This window comes from Apium graveolens, chromosome 6 (assembly GCF_009905375.1).
Source record: "Apium graveolens cultivar Ventura chromosome 6, ASM990537v1, whole genome shotgun sequence".
Taxonomy (NCBI): domain Eukaryota; kingdom Viridiplantae; phylum Streptophyta; class Magnoliopsida; order Apiales; family Apiaceae; genus Apium; species Apium graveolens.
In genome coordinates this window covers 253200762-253225232 of record NC_133652.1, presented here as the reverse complement: position 1 = coordinate 253225232, position 24471 = coordinate 253200762, and positions in this window count along the sequence as shown.

Sequence of the window (24471 nt, the reverse complement as noted above, 5' to 3'; positions counted from 1 at the left end):
TAGCTAGTCTCTGAGTTCCGGAACAAGTTGTGGTGGGATAGACTGATCAGCTGTCCCTAGGATTCGTCCAATTATATATCTGATTTTAGTTTAGTGGTTCCCGTATCAGAATGGATGATTTTGTGTTTCCTGTAATGGAACAATAGATTTATAAATGAAAATAGCATGCTAAACTTGAACTCTGATATTCACACAGCACACCACTGATGATACGTTTTTATAGAGCATGCTAGTTGTTGATATCCAGTTTATACATGTTTACTTGTTTTCGTAAACGAGTTATGATTTCTATTCATTTACTGTTTTTATATACACTACTTTACTTATTATTCATATAGTGGTACTGTTGAGCAATTGATTCCTCACCCTTGTAGCTTGTTTTTTATTTATATGTTGTAGATGTCTAGAAGACCAGTCAGACCAGGGCAGAATAGAGTGTCAGCCCCCTCCAGTCCCGGCTCCTCTGAGGTAGTTTGTATCAAACCATGAGGTTTGATGAGTTGCTGTAATAAGTTAGAGTGTCGGGTTGTGGAATAAATTAGTTGTAGTGTTGTAACCTAAATAATACTTGAACATGTATCAGATCTTGGTTTGGGATCGTGTTTATATAATAATGTTTAATTAGTAGTTTATATTTGTTGTTTGTTATATTTTAGTGATGTCATCCCCTGACCCCGGGGTTAAGGCCGTCACAGATGGTGAAATGTTTGACAACATCATCAATTGCAAAACTGCTAAGGATTTCTGAGATACATTTTAAGTTATATGTGATGGAACTGAGCAAGTAAGGGAAAACAAAATGTAACTTTTGATTCAGCAGTATGAGAATTTTCATAGTGAAGAAAGTGAGTCACTCACTGACATTTTTAGCAGGTTTCAAAAACTGCTAAATGCTCTAAAGCTGCATGGAAGAGTCTACCAGACAAAGGATTCAAACCTCGAATTCTTTAGATCTCTACCAAAGGAATGGAAGCTTATGACAGTCTCAATTAGAAATTCCCAAGATTAGAAGGAATTTACTCTGGATAGACTGTATGGGATTCTAAAGACCTATGAGCTTGAAATAGAATAAGATGAGCAGCTGGAGAAAGGAAGGAAGAAGGGATGATCAATTGCACTGGTTGCTGAGCAAGGGAGAGAAAGAGGTGAAGGTATAAGCTATGGAATCTGCACCAAACCCTAGAGTTTGTGAAGGCAAGGGAAAAGGGCTAGTAGCTGAACATGAATACCATCTTAGTCAAGATGATATGGATGACATAGATGAACATTTGGCTTTTCTATCCAGAAGGTTTGCCAAGCTCAAATTCAAGAAGAATTTTGGAGCATCCAAGCCAAACAGAAACATGGTTGAAAAGTCAAAATTCAAATGGTTCAAATATGTCTTGAGTGGTCATTTTGCAAGCGAGTGCAGAAAACCTGATTCTGATAAAAAGAAGTTTGAGTCTGCGGATTACAAGAAGTTGAGTGTAATGATGCTATAAATGACATGTCAACAAAATTATATCACTTGCGTGTTACACTCAAATCATTCTCTAAAGAAAACACTAAGATAAAATAGAACAATTATTTTTGAGTGAAAGAAACAATATGTTAGAAAGTCAATTTGTTGAGTTTGAGAAATTAAAGATAGAATGCAAGATTGCTAAAGATGAACTAACTGAATCTTTAAAGAAAGAGGAGATTTTAAGAAAGCAGCTTGAATGAGAACAAGAAGTAATTAAGGCGTGGAAATCATCCAGTGATGTCCATGCTCAAATTACTAAAGTTCAAGGTATAGAGTCTTTCTGTGATGATCCCTGGAAAAAGAGCAAGGAGAAACTGAATCCTAACTTGGAAGAAGGACTTTCAACGAATGTGGATTCGACGGATAATGAAGATTATCCATCGAATGATCAAAAGTATTATCCGTCGAAAGATAAAAAAACACATATGTCGAGTGATAGAAGCTAGTTAGCAAATCCAAGCTAGCTAAGTTTAATGAAAAATATGGATCAGTATCTAAGAACTTTGTTACAGGAGAAACTAGTCAAGTCAAGGGAAATAGGAGAGTAAATGTAGGGCATCTGTCAATCAAGCAATTGAATGACAGGCTGAAGAAAATTGAGGTTAAAGCATAATCTAAAAGGAAAAACAATAGAAATGGGAAAGTAGGAATAAACAAACATAACAACTACACAACTGACAAATATGCACCTGGAAAAATCTGTGTGAAGTGTGGCAGTGTTAATCATTTGTCTATTATTTGCAAAATTGCTATGCCTGCACCCATGTCTGCACCTCCTTTATTTCCTAGTATGCCTACAATGTCTGTGAATGTTATGCCTGCAAATAATTTGATTGCACAATTTACTAATATGCCATTTGCACAAAATCCTTACTATGCTGCATTTAGTATGCCTCAAATGCCATTTAGCATGCCTTACTGGAATAACATGTTTGCACAGAATATGCCTTTCCATATTAATCATCATGTGTATGATAATTCTTCCATGATGAATGATTTTAAAGGTTCCACTCAAATGACTAGGGATGAATCTCAGATGCTTAAGTCAAATGAGGATAAGCCTAAGAAACCTTAAAAAAAGGCTAACAAAGCAGGACCCAAGGAAACTTGGGTACCAAAATCAACTTGATTTGATTTTGATGTGTGCAGGCAAATAAAAAGAATTTTTAGTATCTGGATAGTGGTTGCTCAAGGCGCATGACTGGAGATTCTACCCTGCTCACTGAGTTCAAGGAGAGAGCTGGCCCAAGTATCACTTTTGGAGATGACAGCAAGGGTTATACTGTGGGATATGGCATGATTTCTAAAGATAATGTCATCATTGAGGAAGTTGCCCTAGTGGATGGACTCAAGCATAATCTGTTGAGTATCAACCAGCTTTGTGATAAAGGCAACTCAGTAACATTCAACTCTGAAGCCTGTGTTGTGACCAACAAGAAAAGTAACAAAATGGTTCTCACCGGAGTGAGAAAAGGAAATGTGTATCTAGATGACATCAACTCATCAAATGCAGAATCTGTCACTCATCTTTTCAGCAAGACAAGTCAAGATGAAAGTTGGCTATGGCACAAGAAGTTGTCCCACCTCAACTTCAAGACTATGAATGAACTTTTCAGGAAAGATTTCGTAAGAGGTATTCCTCAAGTGGAATTCTCAAAGGATAGATTGTGTAATGCCTGCCAGAAAGGAAAGCAAATCAAGGAATCATTCAAGAAGAAACTTGAGTCAACAGTTGAAGAACCTTTACAATTACTGCACATGGATTTATTTGGACCAGTCAATGTGTTGTACATATCAAAGAAAAGATATTTCCTAGTAATTGTGGATGATTTCTCAAAGTTCTTTTGGACATATTTTCTCAAATCTAAAGATGAAGCTAGTGAAATCATCATCAATCACATAAGGCAAGTCAACAATCATCCTGATCTCAAAGTTAGAAGAATCAGGAGTGACAATAGAACTGAGTTCAAGAATTCTGTGATGAGTTTGTTTTGTGAAGAAAATGGGATCTTGTATGAGTTTTCAGCAGCAAGAACTCCACAATAAAATGGAGTGATGGAAAGAAAGAACATATCTTTATTGAAGCTGCAAGAACAATGCTAGAAGAATCAAAGTTACCAACATATGTTTGGGCAGAAGTTGTGAGTACTGCATGCTACACTTAGAATATTTCTTTGGTCAATCAATCAAAATGCATGAATCCCTACCAATTGTTCAAGAACAGGAAGCCAACACTAAACTTTCTTCATGTCTTTGGCTGTAAATTCTATATATTAATGAATCAAACTGAGCAACATGGAAAGTTTGATGCTAAAGCAGATGAAAGAATTTTTGTTGGTTATGCAGTTGGAAAAGCATACAGAGTCTACAATCTCAGAACCAACATTGTTATGGAATCTATACATGGTGTGTTTGATGATAAGAAGATTGAAGGACTGCAAGATGAAGGTTTCCATGATAGCCTCAAATTTGACAATGTTGAGATAATTTGTGATGATACTGAATATGAAAGTGATCAAGAAAAATCTATAGGGACAATGCCGAAAAGTTAGTTACAAATGAAGCACATAATTCAACCTCCGTCGAAAGACCAAGTACATCATCCATCGAAAGACAATCTGCATTATCTATCGAGAGGCAAAGATCAACATCCGTTGAGCCATCAATAGGATTTGAAAATAATTTTGCATCATACAGTGAAACTACCCCAACTTCAGGTCAAAGATCCACAAACTCAGTCACTCATCAAGGAAACTATGAGGTCTCTTCATCTAGAGCTAATCTACCTCAATAGAGAAAATGGACTAGAGATCACTTTTTGAATTAATTATTGGTGATGTATCTTCTGGAGTGCAAACTAGGAAAGCAACTCAAGAAGAATGTCTATACAATAGCTTTTTGTCTCAGGAAGAACCTAAAAAGGTAGAAGAAGCTCTCTTGGATCCTGATTGGGTTTTAGCTATGCAGGAGGAGCTAAACCAATTTGAAAGGAATAAAGTATGGAAGTTGGTACCCAAGTCTAAAGGAAAGAATCCTATTGACACCAAGTGGGTATTCAGAAACAAGAGAGATAAAAATGGCATAGTAGACAGGAATAAAGCTAGATTGGTTGCTAAGGACTATTATCACCAAAAAGAAATAGGTTTTGATGAGACCTTTGCTCCTGTTGCAAGACTTGAAGCCATCGGAATCTTTCTGGCCTATGCAGTCCATACCAATTTCAAGGTCTATCAAATGGACATTAAAAGTGCATTTCTGAATGGAGATTTGGAGGAGGAAGTCTATTTTAGTCAGCCTCCTGGTTTTAAAGACCCCAACTTTTCAGAATATGTATAATATCTTTTGAAAGCACTTTATGGATTGAAGCAAACACCTAGACCCTTGTATGACACTTTGTCAAAGTTTCTCTTAGAAAATCATTTCACAAGAGGTACTGTTGATAAAACTTTATTCTTTAGAAATGTTAATGGCTCTAGTATACTTGTTCAAATTTATGTAATTAATATTATATTTGGCTCTGTAGATGAGAAACTTTGCAAAAAGTTTTCCAAATTGATGCCAAGTAAATATGAAATGAGCATGATGGGAGAACTAACTTACTTTCTTGGTTTACCAGTTAAGCAAGTTAGTAATGGAATATTCATTAGTCAAACCAAATATATTTATGATCTTTTAAAGAAATTTGACTTAATGGATTGTATATCTGCAAAAACTCCCATGGCCACGGCCACTAAGCTTGAATTAAACACTACTGAAAAGTCTGTGGACATTTCAAGTTATAGAGGCATGGTTGGCTCACTGTTATATTTAACAGCCACTAAGCCAGATATAATATTTGCTATTTGTCTTTGTGCTAGATTTCAGGCTAATCCTAGAGAATCTCATTTAGTAGATATAAAGAGAATTTTCAGATATCTTAAAGGAACACCAAAACTTGGCATTTGGTATCCTAGAGATTCTGGTTTTGATCTAACCGGTTATTCAGATGCAGATTATGCAGGTTGCAAAATTGATAGAAAAAGTACCAAACCTGTCAATTCTTAGGAAACAAACTAGTAGCCTGGTTCACTAAAAAGTGAAATTCAGTCTCTACTTCTACAGCTGAGGCTGAATATATTGTTTCTGGCAGTTGTTGTGCATAGATTTTATGGATGAAAAAATAACTGTTGGACTATGGTCTACAGGTGGATAAGATTCCTATTTTTTATGATAACACAAGTGTTATTGCAATTACTGAAAATCTAGTACAGCATTCAAGGACAAAGCACATTGACATTAAGTACCACTTCATAAGAGAGCATGTCATGAATAGTACTGTGGAACTTCATTTTGTTCCAAGTGAGAAGCAACTTGCAGACATCTTTACCAAGCCACTTGATGAATCCACCTTTTCTAGGTTGGTAAGTGAGTTAGGTATGCTTAATTACTCCTAGGTTGTTTTGATGTCTAAGAAATTTGGAATGCAGCCTTAATAAAATTTGATATTTCTTGTCAAAGATGAAATTTCGGCTAAGTCAGAATTTACATCTCGACGGATGTTCATTATCCGTTGAAAATGAATATCCGTTAAACTTTATCATCCGCTGAAATATCAAATATTATTCTGGGTACTATTATCTGGATGGATAATTATTTAATCCTTATTCATCGAATTGCTTTCAATCTTAGCCGTTAATTCTAGGTATTATCCGTCGAATTTACTTACAGCCTGTAAGTATATTTCGATGGACATTCATTAGAATTTCAACAATTTATTTATTTTTAAACGACTATTTAGGCAAATTTCATTGGTTACTTTATTTTTACTTTTTACTTTTTTAACCGTTTATTTTTGAGAGAGTATAAAAGTATATTTCATTTTCATTTTTACTTTTATCTCTCTTAAGCAATCCCTCTAACTCTCTTCGTCTCCAAAGCAATAACCCTCTTTCTGTAATTACTTTCAATCACCACAATGGCACCAGTAATCAAGATCATATCTCAAACTGGGTTTATATATGAAAAGAACAACTTTTTAGAATTGGTGAACAAGGAGATTGCTGCTTCTGAAGACTATCACAAAATGATAGATTTCATTCGAAGTTGCAAACTGAGTTATGCTATGCTGGAGTCTCCGGTCATCTACTGTGAAGTTGTTGAGGAGATTTGGACTACCGTTGTTTTCAATTCAAAGGAAAAAATTATTTCCTTCACTTTGAAAGGTAATAATTACTGCATAAACTATGATAAAATTCAAGCATATTTCCAATTGCCTGAGAATAATACACTAGTTCTACACACAGACACATATGTAAGCTCTATGCTTATTTATATAGGTTATTCTCTTGAACCTGCCAAGCTAGGTGAGGTTAGGATGAAAGACCTTAGAAAGGAGTGGAGCTTTCTCTGTGATTCTTTCATTAAAGTCTTTTCTAGAAAAATAAGCAATTTTGATGTTATAACTTTCTCACTTGTTAACATGTTATACATGTTACTTAGTGATAAACATTATAATTTTAGTGAGTCTGTTATGTATGAGTTGGGTTATAAATTAGGAGATATTAAAAAGAGGAATAAGAACATCTATTATGCTATAGCTAACCATATTTCTAAAAAAAATTCAATTGAGAACCCAGCAAACAAGTTAGATTGTTGGGTCCAAGAGAGAAGAGTTATTGCTGACCTGAACAGGGTAAATAATCTGAGTGAAGTTCCCCTCATTTATTTTCCAATCATTGAGGAACCTCGGGTAAGTAAGGTAAACAATTATGTCTCTGCTACTTCTCTACCACAAGTTTCTTTGCAGACAACTATGGTTATGGCATCTGTGAGTTTTCCCCAACAGATGCATACCCAAGCCACTAAAACAAAAGTTTCTAAATCCAAGTCTCAAAGACCCCACTCCAGTTCCTCTCAAAAGGGAATAGTTTCAATAACTACCAAAACTTCAGACGGGAGTGTAAAGGGAAGTGAGGTTAGTGAAGGATAGGGTGAACATCAAAGAAGCCCTAAGAATAAGGAGAGTGAGGTGTGTATAACCCATCCTATCAATACTGCAGTTTCCCAACAAACGGTAGTGATTAATAAGGAATTAAGCTCATTGCTAGTTGCATCCTCCCAAAAGGATGTAAGCATTGAAAAAATCTCTCAGCCAAGAGCACAGGCTAAAAGGGTTGGGAACACAGATCAACCTCAAACTTACACAAGAAAGAAGAAATCTAAACACACTGGGGATACACAGGGTGCACACACAGTTCCAACTACAGTCAAAGACTCAGTTAATGCACCATCTCAAAGTCAGATTGATGTGGCTCCAATAAATGTAGAGTCACAGCCAAAATCTGTAACTATAGAAGTACCTCACACACAAAACTCACCCATAAATTCTTTGGATGTGGACATGATTCACACATCAATTCCTGATTTTCCATCTTTAACTCTCTTGGAGAAGCCAAAATCTCAAGCAATTGAGCATCATCTTTTAGATGACTTGTTGGCTCACTTGCCATTTCTTTCTGAAAATGTTCAGAAATCTGTGGAAAATATGAAATCAATCACCACAGATTCTACAATAATTTCAACTCCAAACTCATTCATCTCACTATTTTGACGGATATATTCATCCATTGACCAGTGATTGTATCTCGACTGATGTCCTTAACAGCTATTATCCGTTGAATTTTTCAACTTCTACTTCGAAGGATGTCTTTCATCCGTTGAAAGTCACTACACCACTTGAAATTTCAATAATTGTTACAAGAGCAGATGACTTAGTAGTTGTTCAATCACTACTAGGATTGAGGGAATGGAGTGAACAGAGTGAGAGGCTGAGTTGCTCTAAGGAAAAGGAGAGGAAAAGAGTGAACAAATACAAGCTATTTCTTCCAGCTTGGAAAAAGAAACTGAGAGGAATCCCAACTTAGATGGTAAAGGTGAGGGTGTGAAGGTGGGAAGCCAAGGGGAGCCCTTGATGCAACAAAAGAAAGAACATGATAGAAATGCAGGTATAAATGAAGATGGGAAGAGCCCATTGTTAGTGAGTTAATGGATGTCAATGAGGCTGAAAAGAAGCAGCTATTTCAGCAAGATTATCAAGCTGTCTTAGACTCTATTTCTTATGAAGCCGAGGCATTTACTCACCCTGTTCCCGCTTATCAAATTTTGGCTGAACATGACAATAGGGTTGCTGAGAGGACAATGAACTTGGTGCACACAACAGCATCTATGCTAAGGGCCAAAGATGCCATCAACTCACTTCCTTCCATAGCTGGTGAGGATTTTGAGTATGATTATGCAACATCTGGTGATTCTTTTGGTGATGATTCTCTTGGAGAGGGTCCTGAAGAAATAGGTAGGAACATAGGGGGAGAGACTGAAACTCCAGAATGGATGTTTTCAAAAGAATGCAATCTTCATGAGTTCAAGTCCATCTTGTTCAAGCTAGTTCATGAAACTCAAGCTTCCATTCAAATCACCAACAACACCAGCGTCAAGACACTTCTTCAAACCCATATGGATTCTCTACAATTGCACAAGATTCAAGCTCTTCAACATCATCAAAGCATGGACATTCTGAAACACGATTTATCTCAACTAAAGGAGGATGTCTAAAAGAAATTGGATGTTAAGCTTCCAGAAGCAACTATGCTAGAAATAGTCTAGAAGCTAAGAAAAGAAGCTGATTTGAATAGAACAGTTGAGGCCGTGGATTAAAAAATTACAAATGTGGAGCAATCAATGGTTAAGATACTTGTAAATCACAAAGCTCAGACAAGTCTGCTACAACAATTGGTGGCTGCACAAACTTCAAACCCTGCTCAACTTGATGCTAACAAAAAGGGGAAGAATAATACTATCATTACCGTTAGTAAGGGGGAGTCAATTAGTGAGGGGGAGAAAGTTCACATTCAAGTCAGTAAAGTGATTGTTTCAACAATTACCTACTCTAAACCACCAGTTTTGGATAGCAATGACTATATCAACATTGTAGCAGCTAAGCTCAGGCTGAATAAATAATTGAAGCAAATTGATGAGAAGACTGAAAAAAAATTTGGTCCAATTTTAGAACCTGAAAAACTAGTAAAATGCTTCACTCAATTGAGACCAATTTCAATCAATGAAATGAGCTTGGGAAATTTGGAGAAAGGTCAATCCTCAGCAAGAAGACTTCTAAAGTCCAATATGATTTTACAGCCAAAGAAAAACTACCCAAAAAATTCAAGCAAAAATCCATTGGACCTAGTCTATGCAACTCGCAAGCCTGATGAAAAGAAGCTGCTTGGAAGATCTATTGTTATCACAAAGATCCCAGAGACTCGGTCTTGAAAAAGAGAATTGCTAAAGTCTACAGAAATGGAAAATTTATCTGTGTGTTGGCTGGACATCCTCCATTTGCAGAAGCTAAGAAAGAGGAAAAGGTGAGGCTCAAACAATCGAAAAACAAGCTGCCTTAGATGCCAAGAACCAAGCTAAGAAGCCTAAAACCACAGAAACTGAAAAGCCCGTTGGGATAGCTGAGTCTATGAATGAAGAGAAGCAAGAAGAGCCAAAGCATAAAAGTAGAAATAGATTAAGAAAGGAAACAACCAAAAGGAAACTGGATTTTGGAGAAGAAAAAGAAGAAGAAGATGAACCTGAGTTTACCCAATCTACCACTACAAATTAATTGACTTTGCCCACTTTGGAACAAGCTGAAACCAAGGTCTATCTAGATGTGAATTTTCATGATTATCCAATAACTCTAAGGGATGAACCAATAGACTGGGAAAACCTACCTATCCCTGATCTAAACCTCCTAATTTCAACTACCTCAGCTAAAGAAGAAAATCCATACCAAACAAGTCAGTCAAGTCAATTCCATTTAAATCCAAAAATCTACCCAAACCCAAAGCAACTGTCAATAAGGGAGATCAACTCTACATCTGTGACATCAAGGAGCTTTCAGACCTCAATCTCTATCTGGATGAGCTAGTTGAAGTGAGAGCTATTGATGCTTGCAAGAAGCTTCCAGAGAGATTGGTATTCAGGTACAAGGATGAAAACGAGATGACTTGGCCTCTTCACAGAATTCTCAATGAAGGCTATTATATCTTAGTGAAGATTTTCTCCTCAATAAAGAAGAACTTTGGGTTCAACATTGTTGCCAAAAAGATGGTACTGAACAAATTGAGGAGATAATGAAAAGCATGAGAGACTCAAATGCACTTCCAAGAGTCTTAACTATTTCCTACAGTGGAGATAGAGTGTATTTGAGGCTATTCTGGATAATGGAGTTCAAGGCTGAAAAGAACATCAGAAGATTCTTCAGATTAGACGATCAGCTAAAGATTTCAAGCAATGAAACTCTCATGGAGATGCAAGAGATGCTTGATTAGACTAATGAAGACGAATCTGAATTCTTCAAACAACTTCAACACCAGATTGAAGAGAACGATGAGAAACTGGGAAAGAGGACTAGACAATCAAGGAAACAAGATAAATTTGCTCAGTCTAAAGGAGCACCTTGAAAATAGCTTGTGAGATTTTCTATGAACCTTCCTCTGAATAATTTTCAATAAATTGTAGCACTTGTTAATTTTATCTACTATTAATCAGTATATATTCATAGGGTTTTTTTATCATCAAGTTTCTCTTAATTTATTCCTATAATTCTAATAGACATAAATTGGGGGAGATTGTTAGAAATATGTCATAGGCTTGATGATAAGTTCACCAAAACACCTTAGTAGATTTAATTCAGTATATTTGTAGCTCTCGACGGATGATCACCCTTACATCCAATGAGAGAGTAACTTATGTATCAATAAGTTTTGTAACACATTCCTGCATACTACAGTACCTTGGAGATCTAGAAGTTGTAGGATATTAAAAGTCATTTTGACTACTAGATTGATATGCAAAGTAGGTTGTCTAACTATAAATATTAGATGCCTTGTAATTTTGCATAAGTGAAATAGAGTTAACTGCTATGGAACACTTTCAACGAATGACTCTACAAGGTTTCCACGGATGATCCAAGTCACATTCAACGGATAGTCTAATGAAGCTTCCACGGATGATTCAACACAATTTCAAAGGATGTTCAAATTCAAATTACAGCTGATAGTGAATTGACAATCACATGCGTTGATTAGATACAAATAAAATGTGGCAGCCTATTTACAGGTTTTAGAGAACAAAGAAGCATTTCCATTTCCATGCTAACTTGAAGATATTCAAAGATACTTGATAGAGAAATGAATAAGCATGTAATTAGACTAAGATACTTTTGTCTTATTAGTTTATCTTTTTACTATGTAGCTTGGTGATATATAAACCAAGAGTAGCAAGTAGAATTAAGTGAAATCAAGCAAGTAAGCAATAGACAAGAGAAATAGATAAAGCCGTATATGTGACGAATTTCTCTGTTCTTTGTAATTCTACTTGTAAGCAGCTGTGTACAATTTTTTGTATCACAGAGTTCTCGATCTTAAATATATATCTGGAGGAAAAGGTCAATCCACCAGAAAGTTTTTAAATACTTTTGTCTAATTACTTTGTGTTTGATTACTTCAATATTTTCATTCAATATTTTTGCTTAATCAAACATTGTTATATATTGGAGGTAGAATAGTTCTTGAAATTGAAGAAAAACCAGAATTACATTCAACCCCCCTTCTGTAATTCATTGTTAGATTGTTTAGAAATAACAGTAACTCATTGGGAATTGCTAACGGATAGATTTTCGTTAGCAACTTTTGTTGGTAAAAATGAGATTTCTTGTAGTGTTTGGCGATCAACGAACAATAAAATTCTCAGATGCAACAATTAAGTGGGTGGAACAGACTGTGGAGATTGAGCCTACCTCATAAGGTGAAGATATTTTTGTGGAGGTGTTGCAAAATTACGATTCCGGTAAGGCATTTACTCAGACATGGGGTCACGGTGCCTACCTTATGTCCCTTCTGTAACGTGAATGATGGATGGTGAGTAGTTGTTGCACGTATTCTTTGAATGTAGCTTTGCATCTCAGTGCTGGCAGGAATTAGAGCTGATGTTTGGCATGACGAAAACTGAGTTTGTACCGAGCTGGTTGTTGAATAAACTTAAGACATACACACATGAGAATCTTGCCAACAATGCTTTGGGGATATGGTTTAGGCGTTATAAGAAGCTCTAGGAAGGAAAAAAGCTGGCTCCAACATTGGTAGTTGAGTTGAGTTTGAGGAAGATAAATGATTAAAAAATGTGGCAAAATGGGTTAGTGGCAATAAACAAGGAACATGTAGTAATAGAGGTAGAGGCTGGAATGTCAAATGGTCATGTCCTTCTCAAGGTTAGTTCAAATTAAATGTACATGCTTCTGTCTTTCCGGGAGTAAATTCTTTCTCTGTTGGTATGATTATGCGTGACCATAATGGTCAGTTTCTGGGAGGCAAAGTTGCTACATTTCCAGTGTGTGTGATAGTACTCGAAGCAGAAGCAATAAGTACCCAGGAGGCACTTTCTTGGTTGCGTAATATGCAAAGCCAACGTGTAAGTGTGGAGTTTGATTTGTTGTTAGTCGTCAATGCACTATAGAAAAGTAGTAAGTAACAGCTCGAGTTGGGAACTATTTTGGAGTCTTGCAAGACAACGTTGATGGAGATGAATAATGTTAAGGTAAGTTATATTAAAAAGCCACCTAACAAGGAAACTCATCAATTGTTGTAATCACTTGTTTCTGAATAGCTAAAAAGTGTTCGAGTCTCCTCCCACTAGTTTGTTGAAGACAATTTTGTATGATTCTATTAAGTTTTAATGAAGTCCAATTATGTTTTAAAAAAATTATATGCACCAAAGCAGAACAAATAATTCAACATTAAAAGTTAAAACATACAAAACTTTTTTTGATGAACAAAAAGATATTATTAATTAAGTAGATTATCTTTCAAATCAACATTTATACCAATTGGAACAGAACTCTTATCCGTCAATCCGTCACTCAAATTGAGAAATGATATGATTCTCGAGCTATCTCATCAGCCACCATATTAGAAAATCATTTATTAAATAACATCAGTATTATTTTTATCACCCAAATTTTTTAAAAGAGTGTAGAACAATTATTTTCACTAGATCACCTAAAACTTTTGAAAGTGTGCGGAAACAATTGTTCACATAATTCCCATTAATGTATGTATATGTAATGAACACATATGTAACTTAAAGTATATATTACTCACAACTACTTTATAAATTTGTAACTCCAATCGTTTATAATAATTTTCTTTTGTATAAGTCAACCTTATATATATAACAAACATTGTTATTATTATGGGAAGTCATGTTTACATTTTCTCGCATTATATATACATAAAATATTTTTTTTTAAAATAAGAATAAGAATATAACTAAATCAAAAAAATTAAAATCAATATTATATAATTTTTATCTATAAGCATGAATTCAAAATTCAAACCACACACATATAAGAATATGATTAATAATAAAATAAAATTTTACACTTATATCTAAATCGATAATTACAAGTATTTTCATAAAAAAATAACAAAACATTAAATAAATGAAAAGTAGGAATATTAAGGGACAGTTTGGAATATATTAAATAAGTAACTTTTCACTTATAATAAATAAGTGTCAAATAAGTAAAATATTGCTTATAGGTTTGTTATATGTTAAGATATAATTATTTATAAGTTAATGAATTGTTTGGTAAATTCCATTTTATAAGTTAAAAATATTATTTTGGGTTAAATGGCATTTTGGTCACTCAATTGACCGGGAATTTGCAGTTGGGTCATCCAACTCAAAAAACTTTCAATCACATCATTTTATTCTCAAAAAATTTCATCCAAATTACTCTCTGTTACATTCCGTTAAAAATTTGACGGAATGCTGACTAAACTTGGTGACTTGACTTAAATAAATACGATGTGTCACGTACAGTCAGATATATTTAAGACCAATATTTTATATTTAATACATATATTTAAAATATTTTATATTTAATACATATATTTAAAATTAAAAATATTAGTTTAAGACCAATATTTTTAAAAACAGAAAAATAGATAACCAATTATAATAAATAGAAAATTCAAAAAAAATACTTTACAATTTCTAATAAAAACACAAATACACCAAAAGAAAAAATATGAATACCAATTACAAAACTATTAAAAATGAACAAAAGAGACAACAAAAGAAATATGATAAATAAAAAATTGTTATGAAATATAATATAAAATAAAATAAAAATATAGAGTAGAGATTCTGAGAGAGAGAAGTGATGATTTTGAATAATTGTTGTGTATTTTCATTCTCAAGTACAATGTGTATTTATAGGGACATAAGTTACAAGAGACTAGAAAGTCAAAAGTCTAGAAATAAAAAGTCAAAGGTCTTATACATGAAAGGTTAAAGGTTTTGTACATGAAAGATTAAAGGACATCCATAAAATTTAATTATTTATAACACACCCCCTTAGGTGTCCATTATATGAAACAATATCTCTTTAAAACCATACGCGAGAAATCTTGTGGGTGAAAAACTGTTAGTGTATACTGAAAATATTTATTTGAAGTATGTACATTTATTTCTGGCCAGTTTATTTGAGAATCATTTGATTGTTTACATGTTGTCTAATATTATATATTGTGAACAATCTAGTATCAAATGGGATACAGAATATTAGATTGTTAAATACGGTTATATAATATAATAAGGTTCACAGCACATGTGGTGTTGGACAATCCACTAGTATGGCTGTAGTATTATTTAGATTAGTTTATATTGACTAATAAATAATACTAGTATACTTTGTGTATATTGAACAGGATCAAATTTAGAATTGTTCCCTTAATACTGATTAAGAAGGAGAACTAAGATTCTATGTTATTATTAATGCTTAGGTTCTTAATCCGGAAATAGTAATTGACACGTGTATATTATTTACATGCTTTGATTTATATATGAAATAATTCTTTTGAATTATATCATTATATTTTGGGTGATGGAATTATATACATGGTGGATATTATTTATTAAAGGAATCCATGTCCTGATAATATTTGGGTTAATGATGTCCCCTTGAAAGCTCAAAAAGATTTAATTATGTGAAACCCTGCAGGTGGAATTTATTCTGGCATAATTAAATAAAGGTTGAGTGGATGATCAAGGATAAAAGATATTAATTAAATAAATTATCAGTAATTTATTTAATTAATGGACATATGATATTTTAAACATGGGGAATTTAATAAGTAAATAATATTGGAACCGAATTAATTAAATTACGATATTAGGAAAGGTAGTGCAAATATTAATTCTTTAGTGGAATGAATTAATATTTAATTACATTGGGCTAGGCTCAAGATGTAATTAGAAGGCCCAACCTAATTATCCATGGTCCCTATTGTAGCCTATATATATTCTTATTCTCTTCTTGCTTGGTAATTATGTGAAAACATATTGTAGCCACCAAGGAGCAAGAAGAGAGGATAACTTGAGAAGACGGAGGCCACACTTCGCTCAAGGGAATTTGGGAATACAATAGAAGAGCGTGGAATCAACCATTAACAAGGTAATCCTCTTTTCGTAATCTTTATCGTAAAACGTAGTAACACCCTAAGTCCGTGGTTCTCAACAAAAACATAGTAAAGAAACAAGAACATTATTTCATAATGCGCATGTGATACTGCCTCGTTAAAAACTCACCAGGAAAACCCTTTGGGAAAAAACCATGGTTAAAGAAAAAAGAGTGCAACGCGCATATCTCCCCCCGATGATAAGGTCGCATAAAATATTTGAGTTGATGATATTGTTGATGTAATATGTAGTTGTTCATAAGGCATTGCATGATTTTGTGTATTATTCACTGAGTTGTGTAGCGAGCACATTATATAGTCTGTATAACTTCAATCTTGCTAAATAAACTACAACTTATAGTACCATGTCGAATCACTGTCATACACTTATATAACCAATCTAACGTGTTGCCAGAAGCACGATTTCATTATGAGAAGTCCATGAAATTGTTAATTTTATTGTATTCCAAAATAATAACATCTTCAATAATATGTGAATATATTGAATTGAGACCCGAATTATGATAATCAGAGTAAACACTTCGCACCTGCAAAATCAATTTAAACCTTTTTGGAAGAGGTTAGTGGAGATCAAATAAAAAAATTATGTACCTTTAAGATTTGTATACCATCATCTTATACTAGTTTTAAAGTATACAGTGAACATGGTTCTACCCTTTCATTTAGGACAAGATCATCTTACTCTAGATAAGAATTAGTAGAACTTGTCATCACCTACAGCCAGTAAATTAATTAAACGTACTGAAACATGTATAAAGATAAATCAATAAATTACTGCAATATGATTCATGGTACTTTATGACCAATTTATTTTCAAGTTCCACGGTAGTGGATATCATCTTCCTTCAAGGAAGAAATTATAACTCTGAATATTGTATGATCTTATGTCACAAGTGTATAATCATGTATTTATTTTCATTCTGGGATTTATATCTAATTGACTTCCATAAGTCGTAACTTATGAGCATTCTCAGTAAAATATTTTAGCCTCCACTCAAAAGTGATTTTCCCCTTCAAAACATGCATTGTTTTAGGGAAATTCTGAAGTGATAGAAAAACTTTATAATAAAATAAACTCAATAAACCCAATATATTTTGATTTTGAGGTGAAACTCATTTGAATGTCAATTAAGAACACATTCTAATTTCCATCCACTCTGGCCAAAGATTAACATGAGTTATCACTTATCACATTTCATATTACCCTCAAAACAAATTACTAGGAATACTTCACATACACCTTCTTATGCCCGTACATACTCAGATGTATAAAGTATAATTTGATAAACATTAAATAAAACATCAATATATTTGATGAAATTTTATGTCGGACTACTGGTCTGAAACCCGTAACAATTTGATAGGACTAGTTCTCAAAAACTTGATCTACCGCTTCCAGCGGTTTAGATTCTTCAGGAATATTTTTATTTAATAAATTAAATCTTTCATATAATGTCAGACTATCATGTAATTATATGTACTACACATTTTCTATTCTCTTCTTAATCAAATATGAGATCATTTTGCAACTATCTGACGTTTAAATCTCATATATTGTATATTTTTAATTTATTATTACTGCAATATTCATGTATATCCCACTGACTGTGTGGACTGCAGTTTCAAATAGTTCTTATAGCGCGCTTGTTGCCCAACTTCTGGTGTGCGAACTGCAAGTCCTAATAACTTTTTTCTTTGTAAAAGATTTTTCCTTAATCATTTATTTACATTCTTAGCCAATTTATTTTCCGATCCTCATTATCATCCATAACCTCAAGTTTTAAATATTTTCGATGTCGAATTGAGTAATTATTTCATTTATTCTAAACATGTCATAATATATTGAGATCTCAAAAACTTTTCAGGTACCTTTATATTTTCTTTCATTTGTCAAGTCTAAAATCTTTTCCAGAGATTATTCAAATGTTATCCACTGCTTGATTTATTCATTATAAACCACTGCTCCATTTTTTTCAAGAATTTTATTAATGAAACTTATGAGCTTATCACCCTTCGGGCGTTCTTTAGACACATTAATAGATTGAGGTTATCCTCCTGGATAATTTCATTTGGAGTATTAATAGCTGATATATGTGACATAGTAACTCCTTTTGGTCATCATATATGTCTGGAAATTATTGAAACATAGTGAATATATTCTATGAACTTCTGGTTCATTTTTTTTACTTTGAGTACCAAGATGAGACAAATATTTAAGCTTATATGTTCACCAGCTATTTTTTCTCCCCTGATTTTGGGAAAATGGACTCATTAAACTGAGTCATAAACATGTACATATATATGGCTAAAACCTGATAATCACAAATTTATAATGAACATCAATCGATTTAATTGTACTGGTGGAACTATTTGAGCTGACCAAAATTTTTTCACATTGGGGAGAAAGAACTAGATGGCAAGGTGCGAATCAATATGTGCTATAAGATATTTGATAAATTTGAATGGGCGATAAACTTACCAGTATCATACAAATGAATATTCTTGATGATATCATTAACTAAAAGAATCAAACTCACAAACTTCAGGTTATGAATAACAACTAGGCATGTAACCATGTAGTTCATGCATAAAATATCTTAATGCTCTATATTTAAAGATATACAATTCACTTTCAGAAATATATTTTGTTGGTGATCAATTTTCCTTATGATCAAATATCATACATCTAATTAGAAGAATCTAGGGGTTCTTCAATGAACGTCCATATAAAATTTTAATTACTACTCGCATATTTTTAATGTCGGGATTACTAGTCCGTAACTATATATTTTTCAGTAAACTTCTGGTTACCCTAATGTATATTTTACATAATTTTAGATATATAAAATTGGTGGAGAATTTAAAAACTTCCTCCAAACTATTTTAAGTGCCTTAATAAACTTAAGACTTGAAAGCACAACTATCATTTGTTTTTTCTATATGGTCGATTATTCATCATAAATTTAATTTCTTTTTCTAATCACTTGGGAGAGTATATAATGTTCTATTCTCCTCCTTCCTTCTTTTTTTCAAATATTTACTCAAATATATGATAATAATAAAGATGCTCTTCTGGAGCCTTCTACCTAATATAACGAGTCATCCAATATATACAACACTCCCCATTTGGATGACTCTCATTTGATGTACAACATTAACACCCATGTGTTCATATTCGGGAGATCATAACCATGCTACAAAACAGTTTAAGAATATTATATTTCTTAATATTGTCATAGTCACTTATGGGAATGGTGTGGACTACTTGCTTAAGTTCATATACTGGATAAATTAACCACAAAGATAAAAATACCAACTCATAATTAATAACATTTTCCAATATATAATATCTTCGGGATACTTTTCATCAGCACAAAATTTAATATTTTATTGCATCCAAAAATTAAGAATGTCACTATTATTTATATAATACATCTTTCGAGAATATTATAAATCATTACTCATTTTTCTTCATTTTTTGTCAATGTTATTAAATATCTTGATAGAAAAGCTTAAACATATGATATTTTTCGTTGTTGATGTTCCTTGATGTCGTATCTACGATAAATCATCCAATAATATCCTTCAGAGATTCTATAGGACCAAACACATCAAAATGTGTCTTATAAAAATTTCGTGTTCATATTCACAAAATTTCTCGTTATTATTCACACAACTTCTAATTGTCATTAATCAACTATATTTTTTTGTATAATATAAACAGTGATGAACTCAAGATTTGGGGAAACTATTTATTACAAATAATAATATATAATATCAATTAATCATAAAATGAATGTATAGTGCTACCATATATCATATGCATCGCAAACAAAACTACATAAAAATACTTATGATATTAAACTACCATTTTTTTGATCATGCATTACACATAAAACATATACTAACATATGCAAAAGATATCAGGGTAGTGTGAACATATTTTATGTGTAAATATGTCATAATATGTTTCACCTAAATAATAGTGTATATTGTCACACAAATACATAAGACATACCAAAGATATATTGCATCGATTATAAAATTTTTGCGAGAATTGTAAAAAGGGCCTAAGACATACACACAAATACAAGCTCATATCTAGATAATATGGTAATCATGTAAGAATACATTTAAATATGCAAATTAAACTTTTGCATATATACCAACATAATTGTATGTATTAAACCTCAAATCAATATCTTGCCCTAAAAATAATAATACAATATACATTAATAAAATCAGATCTAATCGGGATCGAAAATAGGTAATTCATATCATCCAAATAATTTATTTGGAAAGATACAAATTATGAAAGTTATGAATAACTTTAATCTTGAAAAATGCTATGACTCATGAAAATAAATATATGACTGATATAAAATGTGAGCAACCAAAACATAATTTAATTGAGTTATTGACTAGATTGGTATTATACTTGATTTTTAGATGTGATTCAGTTTATATGAAAGATGTACTTATTCCAAAGTCACATCAATAATTTACGTATATCACATAATCTGACATATTAAAGGGAGGAATTTAATAAAAATGTTAAAAGTTAAAAGTATTATGTAAACAAATGATCTTTTTGGGAAGTTTTAAATGATTCAATTTTCGAGGTAAAAGGAATCAACATGAGTTTTATGGGCACAACTAAAATATTAGGATTTATAAAACATCATGATAAAAATGAAGAAGATGATATAGATGCGTACCTTATAATCTTAAAAATCATGGTCATTTTTCTGCGGTTGCCGATTTCTCACTTTAATAAACTTCTACAGTTTTACGTTCAATTGAATATAGGAAGAAGAAAAAACTTCGACCCTCGATCATAAGCAACACCTCATACCTTGTAATGGAACAAACCTTAATTTTAACCACTTGAATTTTGATGCTAAACAAACCTCCAAGTTTAGTCTCCTCAAATAAAAATACACCATAAAACTAACGAATCATAGAGCATGTTGTCCTGATAACGTGTTATGAAATATAATATAAAATAAAGAAAAATATAGAGTAAAGACTTTGAGAGGGAGAAGTGATGATTTTAACCCAAAATATTTTATATTTTATACATATATTTAAAATTCAAAATACTAGTTTAAGACCAGTATTTCTAAAAATAGAAAAATAGATAACCAATTATAATAAATAGAAAATTTAAAAGAAAATACTTTACAATTTCTAATAAAAACACAAATACATCAAAAAAAATATGAAAACCAGTCACAAATTTATTAAAAATGAACAAAAGAGACAACAAAAGAAATATGATAAATACAAGTTATTATGAAATATAATATAAAATAAAGATTAATATAGAGTAGAGATTCTGAGAGAGAGAGAAGTGATAATTTTGATATATTGATGTGTATTTTCATTCTAAAGTACAATGTCTATTTATAGGCTTTACATGACATAAGTTACAAGAGACTAGAATGTCAAAAGTCTAGAAATGAAAAGTCAAAGGTCTTATACATGAAAGACTAAAGGTTTCGTACAAGAAATATTAAAGGACATTTACAAAATTTAATTATTTATAACGAAAGTATGATTATGTTAAAATATAAACCACATAAGTTCCTCCACTACTCATTTAAATTGATGTGGGCTTTTAGCCTGATTTGGGATTTTCTCCCAAGTGCGCTTCTTGTGGGCTTTCAAACACACTCCAACACCAATTGAGCTTCTTACTGGGTATCCAAACACACTCTTAGTCCATTGTAATAATTGTATGAGTTAAAGAAATCATTTCTAGTTCATTCTAGAACCTTCACTATAAATTCATAAAAATTAACACCCTTTTTTCCCCAAATCGCAGAATTTCACTCTTCACCGTATCATATTTTCTTTTATAAGGAAGACCTCTTCTTCTCCTAAATTGTGCTAGTATTCTTCTCTTCTGCACGTTTTCTTTTTCAAAGGCCTCTGTTTCATAAGATTTAAAATGTATTTTTTGTAGAGTTTCGTATTTATTAGAACAATATTTCGTATTGCTGAATTTGTAGTTTATGTCACCCGCAGACATACAGTGAGTCACTACCCGGTTATTAACTAACTTATATGTATATTTATGTATAGACATGTCGTATGTATATATTTTTATGAGTGACTATTTCATATGAACACAGCTTTACGGTAGATTATATTTTTTTAATTTAGTTTTCACTAAACCTTATTTGTTTTGTATATAAAATCTGTTCATATGTGTTAGTCAATTAAAAATAGATATGATTATAAAACGTAAACGTGTTAATATGTGATAGTTTGATTAAAAATAGATTATTTTTTAGTGGATGCCCTCGTATATGTTGTGGTAATTAGAATATTAAATATTTTTGATATGTATTTTTCTCTGAAATTGTACACTTTTAAATTTTTATTTTATTTTCAATATGATTGTGAATATTTTATTCAAAAATTTAAATATATGTTTTTGATAATTTACAGTAGACAATGAAGAAAATGCTCCAAAACGTATTATCTAAGGATGGCATGGATCTAAGAGGTATAGTACTATTTAATAAACTAATGTAAAATATTTTTTTTCTAATATTTATCTCATATATTTACTTATATCAAAATTAGTTTTTTACTCTTTTTATCATTCTATTCTTCATACTTATTATTTTATGTTTTTTAGGTGCTAGCAGTCCTTGCCTGCTAAAGATTACATCTTGAGTTACACCTCATCTCTCCCATTCCAAGGTTCTTTTGCCGACGTGAAACATTCGTGCATTACCGCAAGAGCCCGATTTAGTTTTCTAGTTGTCTCAACATCAAGCACATTGTTCATATTCTGAGGGGCATAATCATGAACTCCAAAATAGCCTAAATTCTTGTTGTCAACCTGGTTTGCTGTTGAAATGACGTTTTCTTCTGCCATTTAGTATAGTAGTAGCAAAACGATTTGCCAGAATCATGTATTCTAAGTTATTGAATTAAATATATATATATATAATTAAGATTTTTTTAAGGTTCATTATTTTGCATCTATTTGAAAAGGTTAAATAAAAGTTTGTCATAATTATTTAAATTATAATGATATAAAGAATTTTTAGATGATTTATATAATAAAAAATTAATTTTGGTTAAGTTGAAATTATTTAAACACTATTATTTTATGTAAAAATACAATTTAGTTGTACTTGTTCTTGTTGAAATAATTGATTCAAACTTTTATTTATATTTGTTTTTTATCTAATAAATAGTGTTTGAACCAAAAATGCTTCAATCAATCTAAACTCATGGTTTAGAAAAATGGAATGTGCTTTACTTAGGACTACCTAGACCTTCATCTCTCCACTGCCCCAGTTTGGTTGTTCTTTTGGTGAGATGTCTTTGGAAAAAAATTACTGATTTTATACTCAAGGTGAAGGATAATCTAAGATTGATTCTCAAGAAAATGAAGTGGTAAATGATAATAAGTTTTGGAAAGATTTATTTTGCGAATTCAAACTCTTACAACTATTCTCTCTAGGCCATTTCCTACTTCACCTACCCATGATTCTATAAACTTGCATGATTTGATCGTTGTTAAGACAAAGAATCAGGAAAAATCTTCTGGATTGGAAGGTCTGTGTAGTAGGACTACACTAGTGTTCCACATCTTGCTCACGAGGACCAGCTTCATGAAGACAAGGTTGAGACTGATGTGTGACACTATGAGATGCCTAATTTTACTCTTTTTATTATTAATGGGGAAAAAATTAGGGAAAAATGTTGGGATTTATTTGGTTAAGTTCGGAATCTGAACGTGTTTTAACTCAGTTTAAATTATATTGGTTGGTAAGTTTAACATTCCTCTAAGTTGGTTTAATTTGTTGGTTTCTCTGAACTTGATTTTTACTGATTTATTTGGTTATTATTTGGTGAAGTAATTTTGCCACTTTTATGTTGTCAAGTCACAGAAATGTTGTTTTAAAATGATTATATATTTAACTGGTGGATTAGAACATGCTTTTATGTGACATTTTGTGGTGTAATGATTATTTGTATGTTTTTAAAATTTATGTTGTGATGCTGATATAGTTATATTTTTTGTTAAGTTTACTGGATTGCAGGTTTTGGGGGGAGTTCTTATTTTCAAATATATTGGGTAGTCATAAAAAGGGGACACGGATGATACGCTTAATTCTAGCAAGCTAGATATTAATGTTACATGTTATTGGACTAACTTTATTTTACAAAATATATATTACTCTTGTTAGCAAGCTTATAGGAGATCAAATAGAAACTCAGAACCTTTTTTAACGCTGTGTTTCAGAACTTTGAAAGAAAAGAAAAGAAGAAAATACTATAAATTTTGATAGGAAGGGAAAGAAATAGAATTTTCATAATTTTCTCCTTAGTGTTCCTGAACACCTTTCAAAAGAAAAGAAAGTGAGATAAAAA